This window comes from Manacus candei, unplaced genomic scaffold, assembly GCF_025592945.1.
Source record: "Manacus candei isolate 608988 ecotype Guabito, Panama unplaced genomic scaffold, ASM2559294v1 h1tg000028l, whole genome shotgun sequence".
NCBI classification, from domain to species: domain Eukaryota; kingdom Metazoa; phylum Chordata; class Aves; order Passeriformes; family Pipridae; genus Manacus; species Manacus candei.
Genome location: NW_026138076.1, coordinates 35,176,518 through 35,195,645, shown reverse-complemented (window position 1 = coordinate 35,195,645; position 19,128 = coordinate 35,176,518). Strand labels below are relative to the sequence as shown.

General features: G+C 40.3%; 1 protein-coding gene across 2 annotated transcripts in view; it reads right to left on the bottom strand.

Moving 5' to 3' along the window:
• Window positions 1–19,128, bottom strand: part of UNC5C (unc-5 netrin receptor C) — a 257,215-nt gene that overhangs the window by 236,697 nt on the left and 1,390 nt on the right. The gene's annotated exons all lie outside the window — the stretch shown is intronic.

Genomic DNA, 19,128 nt, shown 5'->3' with positions numbered 1-19,128 from the left:
TTGTTCATGTAATCATGCAGTTTTCATACAGTACCTCAGAAAGTTCCTCCAGCTCTTTTCTAGGGGTGCTTCCACACAGGAAGACTCCAGCAATGGATTTGCTAGGTATATCTTTCCAAGGGAGGAAATAAACTCTAATGTACTGCAGATCTCTGTCCTCCAGTGCAGCCACAATTTCATAAACATCAGAGCCTGAATGGTCATTGCTTAAAACCCAAACCAGAAGACACTCTGAGCTAAAAAAATACTAAAAGAACTGTACCTGTTTTCTGTGCTGAGAAAGGCAGCAACATCCAGCCCTCAGTTTAATGACAGCTAATAAAAGTGCAAGAGCTGAGCTACAGACCAGTTCTGTGTTTTGGGATGTGTCTATTTACAGGCTGATTTTGTAGTGTTCTGAAGGAGACAAGAGTTCCAGACCAGGAAGCAAAGCCATTCCCCCCTTGGGGCACAGGCAAATTCTTGACCTGCTGTATAATGCCCCTCCACCAACTCCAGACCACTTCCTCCAGCCCATTCTGCCCTCTTCAAACACAACTGACACAGGGGCTAAGAGAGGGCATTTCTCTCCAGTAGCTGCACCAAGACCCTGAGGGACTTACAGTTGTGCAGATTTGAATGATGCAGTGTTGCAGCATTGCTCCCTCATGTGGAACCCAGCACAGCCACCCACCTGAGTGCAGCCCCCATGGGGCATCCCCTCACCTTCACAGATAAAGGAGTCTTGGAAATGATCTGGGAAGATTTGTCCATCGGGTGGGGAGAAAAGGAGGCTTTTACAAGGGCAGTGATTAACAGAAAAGCCATGTAGAGATGTCATTAGAGTCTCATAAGCTCAGCCTCATGCACATAGGCAAAGAGGCTGGAGAAAACCACATGGCATGAAGCAAAATGGTGAGGGCTGGTCCTCAAGAGTCACCAGCTAAGCTGGAACCAACAGCACAGTAGGAACAGGACTTCTCCAACTGAGCTTTTGCAGCCAGATGCTGTTCTCATTGCAGATCTGTGGAGCCAAAAGTCGGCATTAGGAGCCTCACTCCTAATTTTGTCTGTATCTAGCTGACCACCAATGAGAATGAGCAGCAAAGATGATCTGGGACAGTAGCTTTTAGGCTGGTCACAAATCAGACCGTAGTATAAAAATCCAGTGCCCACTTCCTACATTCTCCATGGCCTTTTGATGGAAACGAGCAACTCCAGCCATTTTCATACCACAAATTACTTCCATGTTTTCTGTGAGCCCACCAGAGGGGAATTCCTACGTCTGCTCACTCCCCACTCCTGCCTCCTGCTCCTCTGGTTTCCATCTAAAAATGGAGATAATTATACTTGCCTCTCTCCAATATGTTTTTCCTACTGCAAGTAAAAATGCACAACATTCACTCAGTCTTCTGAGCTTTCACTGTGCAAAAACCTCCTTTCTCAGGGGACATTAGCTTTGTACTTCATAGCAAAGATGGCCTTCATTAATTCAAGTGGCATAAAAAGAAAATACGTTTTAGAAAATAGTGTAGAATGAAATAATACACTGAAAAGTCTTCCCAAATTTTATTATGAATAGCTTTTAAGTTAGTGGATAATTTTTTAATCCAATATATCGCATTTAATGTTCTACCAAGCCAAAGGCATAGATACTCCCAGCTCTTTACATTTCTTTCTCTGCTTGCATAATATACTGGGTCAAGTGTGACTACTGTTTATTTTAACTTTACGAAATTGATCCCAGCTTCATATTTGTGAGACAGATTGGTCCATTTTGGTACACTTCCAGAATAAATCCTGCCTGTTCTTTTAAAGTGGGACAGACTCTTGACATACCACCATTGTGACTGTGGAAGGCATTTCTGGCACATGTAGTGAGTGATAGACTTCCCTGCTTGTTTTCATAGCGATAAATATGTGGTACCATTAGGCACGAAAACAAAGTATCCTCCAAAAAATCTCTGCTAAGCACATTTTGGAGTGAATGGGTTCGTATAGATACATCATGCTCTCTTTCTTTGCTAAGAGGTTTTTGACTGCATGAAATTCACTCACTCCCACATAATTTAAAACATTAAAATGGAACATTCTATTTTCCCTTTTCTGCATAAATAAAAAGAACAGGCAATCTTGCCAAGGCTATCTATACAATCTTGTTAGGCTTCTATAGATTTCATTAATGCCTCATAAAAGAGAATCAATAAAACTCCTTGCACATCGATATAAAAAATGACCTTTCGATTTACTCTTTAAGATACAAAAAAACCCCCTTAATCAAAAGACATGATCAAAACTTCTCTGGTAACAGTCCTTGTAACAGGGAGTTTAGATTAAGAATTCTTCAGAGAAGTTATGTTCCTGGTCTGAACTCCTTCCTAAGGAACTGTTTCTGATCCTACTGAGAAACTTTGATGGCACTACTCATGCTAGGCCACACACAACCTCGCAAGACTGCACATTAGAGGTGTGGGATTACTCACATACTGAAACATAGATCCTTGCGTAAGTGTCATCACAAATTAAAGGTTAATAGGACTGCTCACAAGGGAATAGGTTTCTACAGAACTGTGCCTTTAGTCCCATTCTTGCTTCAGATTTTCCTTTGACATTTTTCCTTGTTTATGAAAGTCCACAATGTCTTTGTCACCTCCTTTTATGTAATTTACAGCTTAGCATACCCAGCAACCACACCAAAATGACATTTACCTCAAGCATCCCAACAGGAGAGTCACTGGTAACAAATAGCTCTGCCCTGGTAGCAGCATTAGCACTCAGAAACAGGCCTGATCCATGGCCTTTTCACTGAGACTTCCCATCTATTTTGCTCCAAATTCCTCACTCAGACAGCTTGTGGGATCCCACTTTGCGTTGCCTTTGGGTTTTACAGTTTTCTCTTGCATTCCAATATAATAATGACCCTCTGTTATCTTTTTAATGGCTAGATGAACCAATTCAGAAAATTGTTCTCTGTGGCCCCCCCTATTTCTGCAAGATTTTTGAGGTGGATAAGGAACAGCCTCACATTAAAAACAAACAAGTCAAACCAAGCCAAACAACAACATCAAGAGATAACCTGGTGACAATATTAAATCTTTTTCTTCTTTTTAAAGCACCTCTGTTGCTTAATGTGCCTCATAGCCATGATAGATAGTTCATATATTTCACATTTATTTTAAAAAATACCCAAAACTTAAGTTCATGTGACTTTCCTTTTGGTTTTCAAGGAGTTCTTCCTCCCTGCTTGTCTTAGCTCATAGTGAATTGTCCTCCAGCCTGAATGGAGAATCCTGACATCTTTCCTGAGGCAGGGAAGCTCAAAGCCTCTTATGTCAGGGTCACATTCAGTCCACCCAATTGCGAGCAACTAGTGGTGTGAGCTCACTGCATGGCCACTCATGGTCACTGGGCAGGACCAGCTTGCTTTGTGCGTGCCGGTGTCCTAACAAAATGCAGCAGCAGCTTCTTTATCACCACCTTCCTTGCCTCAAGCAGAGTCATACATAATATGCTTTGGTAACCTTTAAACAGGCTGCCTGCATGCATTTGTGTCTGTCTTGTGGTTTTGAAGTGGCTAGTAAATACATACTACTCTGCTCCCCTTCTCCAGCCTCAAATCCCACAGATAAATTTGTTCCATCTCAAGTTTTCATGCAAGAGAAAAGAATGTTTAGTCTATACCTTGTATTTATGGACATGTATTTTGGGGGAAGAGGATGCTTGAGCTTCTTTATACAGTGCAGTATTTGTCTTACCGCCCAAGGAAATAAAAATAAAGCCTGTAGTGCATTCAAAACTCCTGATTCTCCAAAGAAATGTGTTTTCCAGTGTTACTAATATTTGAAATCATTAATCCTAACAGGTTGATTTTTGTTCGTTTTAATTTTCCACTGACTACTTTGATAGAAGACAATGGGGACAATCAAGTTTTATTTCTGTTTCTGTAAATATCCTCTGAGATGATCAAAAGTGACTGGTCATTGTCATAGCTAGGAAGGTGGCCTTGATGGTACAGAGACCTACTGAGCAAAGTTCATCTCAGGTTTTGTTCAGAAGTAGGGTAATGTTCTGAGGAAAAACAACTGCAAAGAGTAGGGCCAATGTGAACATACAGCCTTTTCATTTTAATTACTAAGTCTTTGAAGAGGCTTTGCATCAGAGGGATTGTGGGTGGCTGGAAAAACTTCCAAAGAAGATTTTCTTTTTAAAAAATAAAAAGCCTCAAACCATTTGTAGTTATAAAAGAGCGTTTTACCCAATAATTGCCCTTCTAGATGCCTATCTTTTCTTTAGGCTCTCCTAACTGGGACAAGATCTTGTAAAGATACAAACATTTTCCTCCTAATTTTAGTGAAAAAGAATCTCTCTCTTTGCTAACATCGGGGACCACTCTCTGATGTACTTTTCAGCATCTGCTCCTTTTTTTCCCAGTTTTTTAAAAAGTGTTCTTGGAGTCATGGAAATTTTTCCTGTCCAAACAGATGAGATAGAAATCTCTCCTCCAAGAATCCAGTCTTACAGAAACCCTAACTGTTAACAGCCTTCAGCTGGTGCAGAACTGAAAGACTGACTGACCTCGGGGAAGCTGTGCTGGTTTACACGAAATGGGAGGTTCAGCTGCAAACATACCAGCTCTTCTACTTAGAAAGTTCACCTATCTGAGCGTAATCGAATGTTTCAAAACCTAGAGCCTGTAGGCTGAAATTTATTAGGAACAGATGGAGCTAAGTGGCATACACAATTTACCTGTGCACCTAAATACACTTATATATATTTATAAGCATAAATAAACCAGCTGGTCTCCATTTCCTCACTAATGAAAACACCTTTGGCCTTCCTGAATTCCAGACCTACACTGCCACAACTACTTGGTCTTCATACACACAAGTCGTACCTGTCGGCCTTTGAGTCATTAAAACTTGGTGTTACACAAATGCTCATTAATAATTTTGGCTCCATCCTGTTTTCATGTCGAATAAAGTTCATTTTCTTCCTAGTAGCAGGTATAGTGCTGTATTTTGGATTTAGGATGAGAATAATGATGGTAACACACTGATGTTTTCAGTGTTGCTAATCAGTGTTTATACTGAGTCAAGAACTTTTCAACTTCTCACCCTGCTCTGCCAGGAAGGAGGCTGAGGGTACACAAGAAGTTGGGAGGGGACACAGGGACACAGCCAGGACAGCTGACTCCAACTGACCAAAGGGATATTCATACCATATCATGTCATGGTCAGTATATAAATGGGGGGGAAAACTGGCCAGGGGCCACAGTTCAGGAACTGGCTGTAACTGCATCAGTTGGCAGGTGGTGAACAATTGGACTGTATATCACTTGTTTTCTATATTCTAATCATTTTATTGTTGTTGTTCTTAATATTACAATTATTTTCTCTTTCTTTTCTGTCCTATTAAACCATCTTTATCTCAATCCATGAATTTTACTTTTTATCCCCACCCCCCCCAGTTCTCTCCCCCATCCAACTGTGTGGGGGTGAAGTGAGCCAGTGGCTGTGTGGTGTTAGCTACCTGCTGGGTTAAACCACAACAGGCTCCTACAGGAGGATTCATGCTGCCAATTAAATAATGGCAGCAGCTGAAATCTAAAGGTCACATCACTTAATATGAAACAACACAGCATTTATAAACAACATAGAGCACAAGTCAGAAGAACTAACTTTTGAAGGTAGGGCTATTTCCAGGTAAAGCTCTCTACCCTTGCAGGTAAGTGTATCTTCCCAAATAATATTTCATGGATACTAAGACATTTCCTTGGGAAGAGTCTTGCATGAGCCTTTAAGCTGGGTTTGTGGGAAGGAAACATGTAGGCTTATATAAGCTATTTCAGTCCAGAAATTCCTTGTGGTTAGTTAATTATATATACCAATAACTTCCCAATGACAGTGTCTGGGTGCACATACACACTGTTTGCGTGCACACACATAACAAAGCAGTTTAATATTGTTCATGCACTTCAGTGTTCTCAAGCAATGACTCACACTTCAGTGCAAGTTCTCATACTACAGAAAACTAAGAATTGGGACTTCAGCTTTCCAAAATTAAAGTACTGCACTCAGGAACTCCTGAGATCTCTCTAGAGAGAGTGACCTGCTACATATTTTATAGTAACACCTTTGCAAACCATAGCCATAAATCCGTAGGTGTCTGTAGGATGCTGAGAGGGACACTTGATACTGATCACAAGTATCACCAAGTGCTATGACTGATCAAAACACCTTGATGTATTTTAAAATATTGACCATCTAAAAGCAAGGCCAAAGAGCTCACTTTGCACAAACATGCATCTCGGGTTGCTGAACACATCCACAGGCTTTTTTTTTATCCCTTCAAAGAGGTAGGGAAAAAAAATAAAAATCTTCTCCTGCAACATATCTCAACGTTATCACCTACCTCATAACAACAGTTAGTTGTGCTTTTTATTTGGGGGGGTAGGGTCCTAAGCTTGAGACATTCATGGCTCAGAGGAGAAAGAATTCATGAAGGAGCCTGGCACAGTTTTGGAGACTAATGATTTCTTCAGAGAGTGCAACAACCAAAACATTTGAAAATTTATGTCAACTTTAGTGAGGGAATACAAATGCAGAACAAGGGTAAAAAAAAATTCCCAAAGTGAATATTTTTCAAATTTGCTTTTCAAAATAGTACTGTGGTTATTTTATTTCTTACTTTACTGTAGAGGTTTAAGAACATTCCCAAGTAAACAAAAATTGTGAAATGCTTTTTGCACAACTGCTTTTTAAGATCTTTGTTTGGGACAGGGGAAAATGACTTGAGGGATGATCATAAACTTTTTCTTGAACCTTCAAGGCCCTCTTCTTAACTGGACTAACTACACAGGCAGTTCAAACTCTCAAAGATGATTTAATAGCCTCATGCAACCTCAAATATTCTGCAGCAGAGAGACAATCGGTCACCTTTTGTTCCTTCTATTGAAATACAGGCTCAAAACCTTCACAGAAAGAGGAGGCCCAGCACATAACACAGTATCATAGGTCCCCCAGCACTCCACTACAAACCTGGCTCCTGGTCACCTTTGGTTTCCCAGCCCTTTGGCCACCTGAATCAGCTGCATAACCAGCTGCTTCCTAGTGTCTTAAGCATGTCTTTCAGGCTTAGTATACAATAAACAGACGTCCACACAGATAAAAATAGTAAAACTTTGAAAAAGACAAAGAGTATGGGCACTGCAATGCCTTTTGCAATGGAAAATAATGGCTGTATTGAAGCAATTGTCCCGTGCCAATGTGAATGGCGCCATTTCATTAGCTCCAGCATAATTCAATTATATCATTTTCCCAGCTTATGAACGTGTATATATTTGCTTTTTTATAACAAAATACAATAATGATTTTTTTTAATAACTTTCAGGCAAAATAGTGCAAGAGATTAAGAAAGAACATATGGTAAAAGGAATTTCTGACCTGTGTTTTATCCTTAAAACCCAAAAGTGGATTCAGTACTAAAATCAAAGCACTTTAAGTATATTATGAAATATTTACAGCTGTTATCGCTGTCTGATTTATGTGTGCCAGAGACTGGATTATTCAGGCTGGTTTCACAAGCAATATGTCAGTAAACAGGATTTTGTTTAGTAATTATATTAAACATGTCCATATAAGCTTGGAAATAATTATAAACCGTATTTTACTGTACTTGATAAAAGCACTAAGCAACAAGAACTAACGATGGCAAAAAGGTCTTCTCTCATTTTCAATAAAGCTTTCCATGTGAAAATCTGTCAACATGAAAAAGTTACTGCTTGTAATTAAAACCAGGCTTTAGTTCAGTAATATGTTTACATGTTATGTTCCAGAAGGGGGGAAAATGCAATTGAATTACTCTCCTTAAACCCTGTGGTTCAAAAACACACAATCTGCTCTGGGCACGCTACTGATGTCAGAAAAAAATAATTCAGGTTCAGCCTCATGACACATTTGAGAGTTTGGTACTACTAACACAGCATGGTAAGAGTTTAAGGGAGCCCTCAGACACGTTCACAGGATTTTTGCAGTGGGTATGTCTCCCTGCATCAGGCATTTAAACTCCACTCCTGTCAGTACTTGTACAAGGTTTCACTAATGGACAGATAATAGGACAGCTATTGAGGCTGAGGAGGTTACAGTAATACTTCACAATACTTGGGAGCCTGTCAGTAAGTCTCTAATTACCCTTCTGTTTCCAGCTTTCACATTAACTTACTAAGACCCTTTGCCTTTCTCCACAATGGCTTTATAGTACAAGATCTTTCTTAAAAGTAAACTTCAAAGTGACTTCTCTGGATTAGACCTGCTGCCAAACTGGGTGTTAAACTGTGCTTCTGTGGGTCCCAAGACCTCAGTACTAGGACCTCAGTCTACTGGCTGCTTTTGAGGATGAACAGTAAATTTGACACCTGCAACACTTCTCTTTGCCAAGCACACACCATTTTTTCACCATACTTTTCAACCCTCTTTTTGATGCACAGAGATGGATAGATGATATTTGCTGCGCCATTGGTTAACTAAAATTTCAGACTGTAGACATACAAACACTATCTTGACACATTTAAAGGTTTTTCACACTGCTGTAACGAGACATATTTCCTAAATAGCCAGGAAACAACCTTCTTCCATGCCAACCTAGTGCTCCACATGAGAAAGCATCTTATTGACTTCCGTATAAACTTTTCTTGAACAAGGTCATAATATATTTAATGATAAAAAACCAAGCAGATAAGCAGCTCTGTGCTTATCCTGTATTACAGAAGCCTGTACACTAGATTTGTTAATCTAGCTTTAATTCAGAAACCTGACACTCCCTGCTTTACTTGTAACCATTTTGGTTTCTTGTTAATGCAACCAGATGGTGACTTCAGTTTGATTACAATTCTCCCTGCTTTAATGTGAACTCTGCATCTTACTACTATCAGATAACATTTGCTTTCCTTAATGTACATAGTTTTAGGAAAATTACAGAAGTGCTATTGCTGTGTTACATGAAAAATTCCAATATATATTTAGCTGACATAGCATCAGCTGGTGTTTAAACTGGGCTTAGCTAATGGACTTTTAATGTCAGTGGGGTTGTGTGCAGTTACTGGCTATTAGCAGGAATGGGCCCTTTCTATAAAAATCACTTTTCCTCAAGTGTGTTGTTTGAACATTCCTTCCTCTGATTTAGTGACTGTCACCAAATACAAAACAAATGCAAGGACGCTGGAATCTACTGTTATCTTTAAAACCAACTTAACCTCAGCCTGGCCTCCGAGAGTGAAATGTGTTCTGCATTGGTACTAGTGGATACAAAACTTTAAAGACAAAAGACCAAATTTTCCTTGTCTTGCTCCAGTGAGTAAATCCCAAGCAATCCAGTGAAAACAATCAGATAGAAAGTAAATTTGATCAAGATACTGCCATCAACTGATTTCCCTAAGAGAAAGGATCTTGGCAATGAAACCGAGTACTGGTAAAATAAGCTGATCGGTAAAACAAAGCAGATTAACAGTCCACACAATGTCACTTTGTCATTTTAATTCAGTTTTTGTTGCAAATGTTTCTTATAAATGCAAATTTAAAACTTTCCTCTTGGGACCACAGAAATGATAGAAATGTTTAAAAAGTAAGTAAATAAATTAGGCCTTTTTTATTTTTTTAAGATTTGGAAGCTTTTATCTAATAGCCACATTTACTACAAAGAACTAATAATTCAGTTTGGGGGGGGGGGAGGGGGGAAAGAAAAAGATCCACACAGAAATAGTTGAGGACAAGCAAAGGACAAAAGTTAGCAGCTAAACAGTTTCACTCTTTCCAGTGCTCATGAAAGGCATATGGCACTTCTCATTCTACTGCCGAAACCAGGATAACAACCACTTTAGTTATCAGCTACCACGATGCACTTCTAATTCAAGCCTTCGAAGCCTATGCTTTTAGTAGTAGAGGTCTTTAGTTCAAAAATAGCTGAATGCTAAGGCAGGAAATTGCCACACATTTGTGTGTAATAGATATTTACACGGATATCTGCCTTCGGTTGGCCACATTTGGCTCTCAGTGTTCTTATCCAAAATATCGTGATGAAATGCAACAAAAAATAACATCTACCTGAAAGAATCTCCCCAACTTGTTTTCAAGTGGGGCACTGTGTTAATCTCTCTACAGCAAAGAGTCACATTGGTATACATAAGGGAAATGGAAAGTTATTCAAATTATTTAGCTTAAAAAAACCAAACCCCTAAACAACCCCACAAAAAAACTTGCCAGCAAATAACATGAGATCAGGGTCTGTCCATCCTAGTCTCACTCTACTGTGTCAACATATTTTTAATACCGAATCAGATCAGCTTCTGACATGTTCTGGCTTTGAAATTAATGGAACTATATTTGTTGGTGGTCATAACCTGGCCTTATGCAGCATATGTCTATTCTTGGTGGAAGCACTAGGCATTAGAAAAAAAAAAAAAGAAAACAAAACCAAAAGGAAACTGATAGTAAAAGTGACACATTCCAGTACTGAACTTTCTAGCTACAAACTTTCTAGTTACTTAGGAACTGAGAAATTAGGAACTTCTTATTTGCTACAGTACAGTTATTTTACGTGAGGAAGAGAAGGAAAACCAGGACTCATATTCTTGCCATCAGAAATCTGCTGCGTAAGAAGATTGCTGCATTTTATTTGAGCAAGGGACCAAAAAAGTTACTCTCACCTTCAGAAACTGGTGAGGAAGCAGAAAGGAAGTCCCTAAAGCTATGTTTGCAACTTCTGCATGAAAAGAATTTGTAATGGGAACAATGACTTGCCAAAAACTAGTGCAGCTTTGGGGCCAAAAAGCTTAGAGCAAGGAATACCTGTATTTCATGAGACAATTCAGCAAGGTTTTCTGTGAATGGCACTCATAGAGGGGCAGTCTTCCCCATACAATTACAGCTCCATTCCTTAATCAGACAGACTTCTAGTTTCCACAATCAACTCTGATTTTCAGAAATGGACAGGTTTAACAGGGGAAACTTTTTCTCCTCCTAGTTGAAAGCACCATTGAATTTTATCACTTTAATAGAGGTTCAAGCAGTAGAGATTTCTCTATAGTCTCATCTGAATGCAGACAACCCAAAATTTCAGTCTGGACACCTCACTGTTATCCTGTTAGCTCCAGCTATTCACTGCTAGTCACGACCACTCATCTTTTGTATGTGTAGAGCTGCAGAGTAATGAGGCAGACACATGAAGTTTTTGATGCTGTAGGGAAAGGTGAGAGGGAATACATCTGTGCTAACTCCATGAGCAGCTGGCAAAACATGGAGATATGCTACTGAAAGAGAAAATTAATTCAGACTAAGACATTGTGCATATCTGTACTTGGATAACTCCTGATAATTACTCGTGCTTCAGTCAGTGTAGGTAAATTCGATGCACATGAGAACAGAATTAGTCTCACTTGCTATTCTGTCCCACTTCTTACTCCTCGATTTCGGTATGACTGAACTGCAATTAACCTCATTCAGTGAGACCACATTATTATTTTCACTCGCTATGTAAACTTTCCAGTATAAACACATATGTTGGGACTGGATAAGACAAGCGATGTATTTAAACAATAAATAAATACACCATATCATAAAAGTGCAGCAATTCATGTTCCAGCCATTATTTTAGCAAATTTATGGCTGGAATATAGCTCTCCAAGAAGCTCTGAATTACTAATAATCCTGTGGTGATCACTTTTCACTGTCTCACATGAAATGCACTAAAATCAAGCAAAGAAACACCTGGGAAACAACTCTCAGTTCAAAGAAGTTTCCAAAACAGCTGCAATAGAGTCAACCTCATATGACAGATCGTCCAAGGCTTACTTGCACATTTCCTTGTATCTAGCTGATGAAATTCAAGATTTCTCAAACAATTGCATCAAGCACTCAGGGGACCAAGAAAAACGCAGGCTTTCCTTTTTCTCAAAGGATACACTGTTAATCCACAGAGATTAACATTTCAACCTCTCACTCAATATGAGACTAAGAAATAAAGCTACTTTACTTCTTGAAAATAACTAAAAAGGGATTGGCAGGAGCTACCTAACAAGAAAATGCTCAGCTGTTGCCAAGCCAGTAAAATCTATATGAGCTCCTTTAGCATTATTGTTGATAATGTTACCACAACAAGAGAAAAATGATACTGATTTAATTGCTTAGGCAACCTCATAACTTTTATGATTGGTAAGGCAATGGGGTCCTTTAGAGTGCAAGTCGTTCATTCAGACGAATGAAGTACAGTTGAATAACATAGTCCTGAATTGCAGATTAAACCCAAATGAAACAAAACAACCCAAGGCAGTGATCCCTATACCATTTACAACAGTGAGCAACTCACGCACTGGATCTGCTCTTCCTCCTTCCAAATTTGAGATGACACTGGATTTCACTGGGCAAAGCTAATCTTTCCAAACTGCCTGCCACCAGAAAGTCAGACCTTCTAGGGAGCATCCCTGTTCCTGAAGAACAGCATATACTTTTGCACTTTTCCTTTGTCCTGGTTCCAGCCAGAACAGAGTTAATTTTTACAGTAGCCAGGAGGGGGAATGGCTAGGACCTGGAGGTTATTACAAACCACCTCACATCATTTTCCAGGGACCAGGGAAGGACTCTCTTCCAGGTCAGCCTAGCATGGCAGAGGGAGCAGTCAGGTGTTGCTATTGTTGGGGGGGGGGGGGGGGCGTTCTGTGTCAATCCTTTGCCTCTTTCTTGTACCCTCTGTCAATATTGTTGCTGTTACTGTTCATTTTCTTATCTTGTTGTTTCCAATAATTTGTTCTACCTCAGCTGTGACCTTTACCTTTTTGTGGTTCCAATTGTCCTCTCCCTCCCACTACAGGGAGAGCGAGAAGGGGAGGAGGGAGCAGCACGTAGTTCGGAGGGTCTCAGTGGGAGCACTAAATTGAGGAGTATCATTCCTAAACCACAATATCCTTTTATACATATTTCTAGATACCAGAAGATATAAAGAAATCATCAGTGAAACTCAACAAATACAACATTGAGAAAGCATCTGGGAGCCTTCAACATAGCATTCCCTCTGTAGTATCCCTCATTGGGACTGTCAGATAAGAAGTGGGATGAACCAGAGCACGAGTCTTGGGTAGTCAGAAGCCTCGAGCTTATGTTTTGGCTTCCTTACGCATTTGCTCTGCAACCTCAGGCAATTCCCCTTAGATATTTCCACCAAACAGTGATAAATATAGCAAACCTCCAAATCCAGCAAGATGGATTAGAGATTAAACATCTAATGCAATGTGACAAATAAGAACTTCCCACTGTCTTTAGCAATGCAAATATGTAGCAAAGCTATCCTAAGAACTTAACTGCGGGTGTCCCCTATGTGAGGTATAATCAACTGAGATGAGCATGCACAGCTCTTCGGGTGCCTCTCCTGTCCTGCCTGTGTAGGACTCATAACAAAGAAAAGTGAGAATTTGAGGAGGTGCTGATTCACTGCAACATCACATACCGACAGATGTCCCTGCCTTGATGGGACTATTGGACTGTCATGCAAGCTACAGCAGCACTGCCTGCATTTGGGGAACATTAAAGTTACTCACCTAAACCCAGCATTGCCTGACATTGCCTTGTGGAATGCAGGACAATGTCTGGGACCACTGAGAACCTGGGTCTCTATCTCAATTTGCACGACTAAAATCAGCATGATTTCCAAAAAACAAATAGAAGAGAGTGAGATCTAGGAAGTGCTATGAATATATGCCCTAACCAGTGCTTAACCAGGACTGTAAATCAAGTTTAACAGCAAGGCTTTTCACTAGGCTGGTTGAAATATATGGAAAAATGTAAATTTCATTTTCACTGAACACCCTAACAGATTTTCAGAGAGCATAAATACAAAGAGTTTGGTCAGTAAGGTAAATATTCAGGGTTTAATTGACCCTTTCACTAAAATAACTGAATCTTTTCTGGTTTTGATTAAGGTTTCTTGCTTTTTTTCCTACCTCCCCCTAGCAAACAAACAAAGAGCAATCTTTTTCTGTCTTCTGTTTTCCCCTAAATTTTCCATGTTGATAAAAAGGATACTTTTAAGTGAAACTGTTTTTGCATGAAGCTCTTTCTTCCCCAGCTCAAACTTTTAGATAATGTGCCAGGCTATAAAGGGACTCCCCAAATCCCGGCATTTGATGAATTGGGAGGAAATCCCATGTTTCCTGCTTAACGTATATGTGATTTGGGATGGAGTCATAAAAGCAAACAGGAAGCTGTTTTGGTGATGACTACCTAGGGGGAAAGCTATATACAAGCATCTCTGAGGTTACTGAAAGCTGGGAAAACCTCTGGTAGCTTTTGCTTCTTACTTGTGCATATTGTTTGTACAAGCAGACCCAACCTCAAGGAAAACAACTGGAACAAAACTACAGTTTGGGGCTTTCTTTTACCTGTGTGCACACAGTCAGTTTTATGCTACATCCTCACCCTAGAGAGATAAATCTAAATACAATAACCACAAAATGAATGCTCTGCAAAATGTTTAAGCAAACCTATCACAAAACCAACAACAATACTCAATAAATCAGCTCCCCATCACAGCAGCAGGGTTTGGGGTTGGAGTACCTGCAGATGGCCCCATTAAAGTAAACACACTGGAATAAAGTATGTCCAAAATTAAGGGGAATTTTGTTGCTCCTATTTGTTCTGTGTAAGGTTCTTTATAACCACTTCCCTTTTAGCATAATTTCAAATGCTTGCTTGCAAGTGATGCAAATTAAGTGTTTCTTTGAATACAGCTTGCCTCCCAGAAGACTTAATAACATTTCCTTCAGACCGCCTATTGGACAATGTTATGACGGAAAGATCCAGGGGCGCCTGCTCACGAGACTGGACTCTACCGAGCACACACAATAAATCACTTAAAACACCGCCATTCCTTCAGCCCTTGGAAGCACTCGGCACTAAGCTGTGCCTCTGCACAACATTATTCTGACGCTGTGCCGATGGAGGTTATAGCCAACTGGAAAACCACTGCTTGTCTCTCACTCCTGGCTTTTAATTCTTGACTTATACTTTAAAAGCTGTTTTATACCTCCAAGCCGAATGTGGAGCAGAGACAGCTAATGAAAATGACAGACGGTGTAATTACTGCTTTATTGGCACCGATGCCAAGATCGCTGCCTGCTAGACTTGAATACCTCCACTGGGTGGCTAACAAGATGTGCACTCCATAAACTAGCACAGCCCTCTCCCCACCCTAAAGGGAAGAAAGAAGGAAAAGTAATGCCATTTTTTCCTATAGGGACATACAGATAGTTATATGAAATATATTCCATAGGCAGAACATCCATGATTACATTAACTTTCTTTTCAAAGATAGCCTGCAGTAACAAACCAATAATCTGAGCATTTGAGACTCACATGGAGTCCAAAACTCTTTGACTAAATCACAGCAAACTGTTCACTACTTTGAGCAACGCAAATCTACCCAGGAATTCCCCTTTGCAACAGCAATTCAAACGTATTTTTCTGATGAGCTGCTGAAGTAGTTTTTTATGCCTTTTTGCAGAAAAAGTAACCAGAGCTGATTCCTCAAAAGTCTGATGATGTAAAATCCAGGAAGAACCAGAAATCAACAAATACAGCCATACACTATAAACAGGTTACTCCGAACAAGATTGTTTAGCTGGTAGCGTGACATAAATGTAGCTTCACTTTTCAAAGTATAACTCTCCTTAGTGTTTTAGTTGTGCACAAAACTCTGGTTGTGTACCGTACAGAAATACTAAATTGTTGTCCTACTCAGCCTGGGCTTCTCTCACCTTCAGTAGGAACCGATGTTTTGTACCTTATTCAACTGAACTGGTCAGACTCTGCCTCAAAAGACCTCTCTTCAATTTGCATAAAGATATCTACCTGAAAATATCTAATAAATATAATCCACATTTTCTCCTCTCTTACTGCACAGACCAGCTATGGAAGTGATTTGCCTGGCCTTGGCACAGAGTTGTATTCCTGTTTTCAGATGTACTGTATTTGGAAAATTAAATTAGGAAAATATTTTTCATTTGGTTAATGCTGTTTCCTGTTTCTGAATTTGGATGTCACACACAAAGCTATTCCCAAAATACAGTGAACAACTGGGGTTTGAGACCGTTACCGAAGAAAAATAAAGTTGTGTAGTGAGTGATCCATGTAAAATGATTAAGTGCAAACATGCACAACAACTGTGGAAATGTCTGGCATTCTTACTGTACAAAGGAATAGATGACACTGACAGTAATCCTGAAGAGCCATCAGAAGGATGTGATGTATACGCTTTTTCCATAACTATTGCAACCAGCTGCTAGAGCCTGGAGCCAGAGGAAGAAGAGCCCAGATTCTGACTCCCATGTTCCCAGGGAGTAATCACTCCTCTGCGGACAGATCCATCCACTTAATTTTAATCCTGCTTAAATTGCACCTCAGTCAGCAAAGGAAACCTTGTGTCTGCTTTGCTTTCAGCAACGAGTACTGCCATACTAAAATGCTACTCAGGACCAATGCAGACTGCCACAGCCAGCTCAGACTTGTCAACATCATTGAAATCTGCCACAGTACATCGCTTTAAAACAGATTAATGTTTCAAGGGGCCTTATTCATACACAACAAAATACTACTTGGCTCTTGCTTTATTAATACAAATACTATTACACCCACATGATCAAATACAAGAGATCTACTGATGCATCAAGATAATTAAGTCCTTTCCCCCCCTTTCTTCAACAAGACGTGTTTAGGTATTTAATTAGGAAACGCATCCCCAAAAGGTTAGTACATTCACATGTTGTATTTCACTTTTTCCGCACTAAGCATTTTCAAACTGCTGCTGTTGCTAATACAGACTATGCTGGGGCAAGAAAAATATCTGCACATATGGCTCCTTTACAGTTTTCTTTTTAAATTGTCACTTTGATTTAATTAGGTTTGAGGGGTTAAGCATAAAAAACTGCACTCTTCTATTGTAAAGGAACAAATGAAACACAACCTCATTAGTACGCAGTCCCTTTAGCTTTTCTATCCATCTTTTAAACCACTGTTATTAACCCAGAAAGCTATCTGAACCATGCTGGTCACTACGGATAGATAGCCTGACTCTCCCTTTCGTCCCACCTACATACCAAAAAGGTGAGAGCCACATTATAATTGGGTAACACTTTGAGAGGTGGGAAGTGGGGCAGGGTAGGAGAGCACAACAGCTGAAACCCAGTCTCTGCTGATTGAAGAGCCAAAGTTGCCCTTACAGAGATGGCACTGAAATGCCAGGCATGGGTACAGTTTAAGACATATAAATTCTCATTCTGATGTAGCTTATCATAGAGGCATAGTGAATGCAGTGAAATGCCAGACCAGAGTTGATTCTGGCTTGATAATCGCTCTGGCCTCATTCACACCACTTTGAGAATTAAGGGCTGTCTCTATCATTGTGGCCATTTCCTGTTCTCTCCTGATAACAGCTGAAAAATACTTAGACAGCTTCAGATAAGAAGAAATAATAAAACAAAAAGCGTATTTAGGTCCGCTGAGAAGCTCACAGGAGGACAAGGAGATGCAGTGATATGAATCTGCCAGGGAGCGTGGGGGGTTGGTCCACCAACTACTCAGATAATAAATTCATTTTCCACGAGGCAATGAAAAAGAAAGCATGAAAGCAGAAGTCCCAGAAATGCCCATAGCTTTCTTAGCCTGCTTCAAAAGATAAAGATAGTTCGGGAATGGAGATGAAACATATATGGTTTTGAAACATATAAATAAAATAGAGGGAAAACTTTGCCTAGTGCTATATGATGAGGAAACTTCCTGAAGAGGGCATAGTTAAACTGTTGATTCATTGCCTTGCTGAAGCACCACATACACACATATATGAAGATCCCCACTGCACACTCCAACCAGAAAATCCCTCAACTCTGGGAAAAATGCCAAAACCTGCACCCAAATTCTGTGCCTGGTCCTAGCAAATGGAAAATATAAATAAAAGTAAACAAGGAAAAACAAGCCCAAGACAAATAGCTATATCCCCACAACATTCCCTGGATTTTCCACTGTGTTGTGGAAGTTTATCACACGTTGAACATTGGCAAGTGTTGCTGAAGAGCTCTCTGTCCCTTTCTGGGTAGGTGAGCACACCTGTGTCCTGTTACAGGTCCCACACATGAGGTGCCCTCTGCAGTGCAGGCACAAGGGGCCTGGCTCCTCTCCCCTCACGGCATTTCTGGCACACAGCCTTGTGTTACGGAGGATAAGTGTGGAAAGGAGACACCACCCGAGAGTGTGAGGTATGCCCTGTGGCACCGAGATGAGCGCTCTGAAACAGCCGAACGCAGGGGGTCCTCTCTTCCCCACTCAGGCCATCTGTCATGCAACCTCCCATATCCTGCTAGCAGAGCAGGCAGGCTCCTTTCCACTCCAGGTCCAACTATCTGAACGGATGTTCTTCAACACCCCCCCATCTACACAGACTGATATGTACTGACATCTAGGTCTACATGTACATGGTCCTATTAAAAGCTTTAAATACAAAACATCAAACCTGTCCTATCTTGAACGTGAAACCAACCAGGGAAAGGAAACAGTATGTAAGACACAGATGAAACGTGGCACAATGCATAGGACATTTTTGTACTTTCATTCTCTGTTACCCCTTTTTTATGACCAGATTTCTGATCTTCCTATGAGATAAATGCCTGGTATGAGCAAGAGGATGTGACTCTGAGGATGGAGTAAGTATCAGTAGGAAATGGATTAACACCGTTCCATGCACAGACATGATTTTCAGTGGATCCAGCCCACCAGCAGCAAAGCCTACAGCTCCCAAAAGCCTGCCAGGGGCACTGAGACACAAAGTAACCAGCACTGCTCTCCTATCAGAAAGGCTACACAGGAGAGTGCGCTTTGTAATGGCTAGGTGAGAGCACAGAGTCAGATCTTTGCAGTTTTCCCAAGTGCCTCTCCACAGAAATGATGTGGGGAAAAACCAAGCATTCTTACACTTGCATTATGCTAGCAAGTCTAAATCAAAACTCTGGTGTGTATTATTACTTCTTGGTTACATATAGGGACAAAAAAAACCCCGAAAACAAAACAGCTTCTAAAATTCCTTTTCTCTTGTTAGCCATATAACTGAGATGTCCAAGTG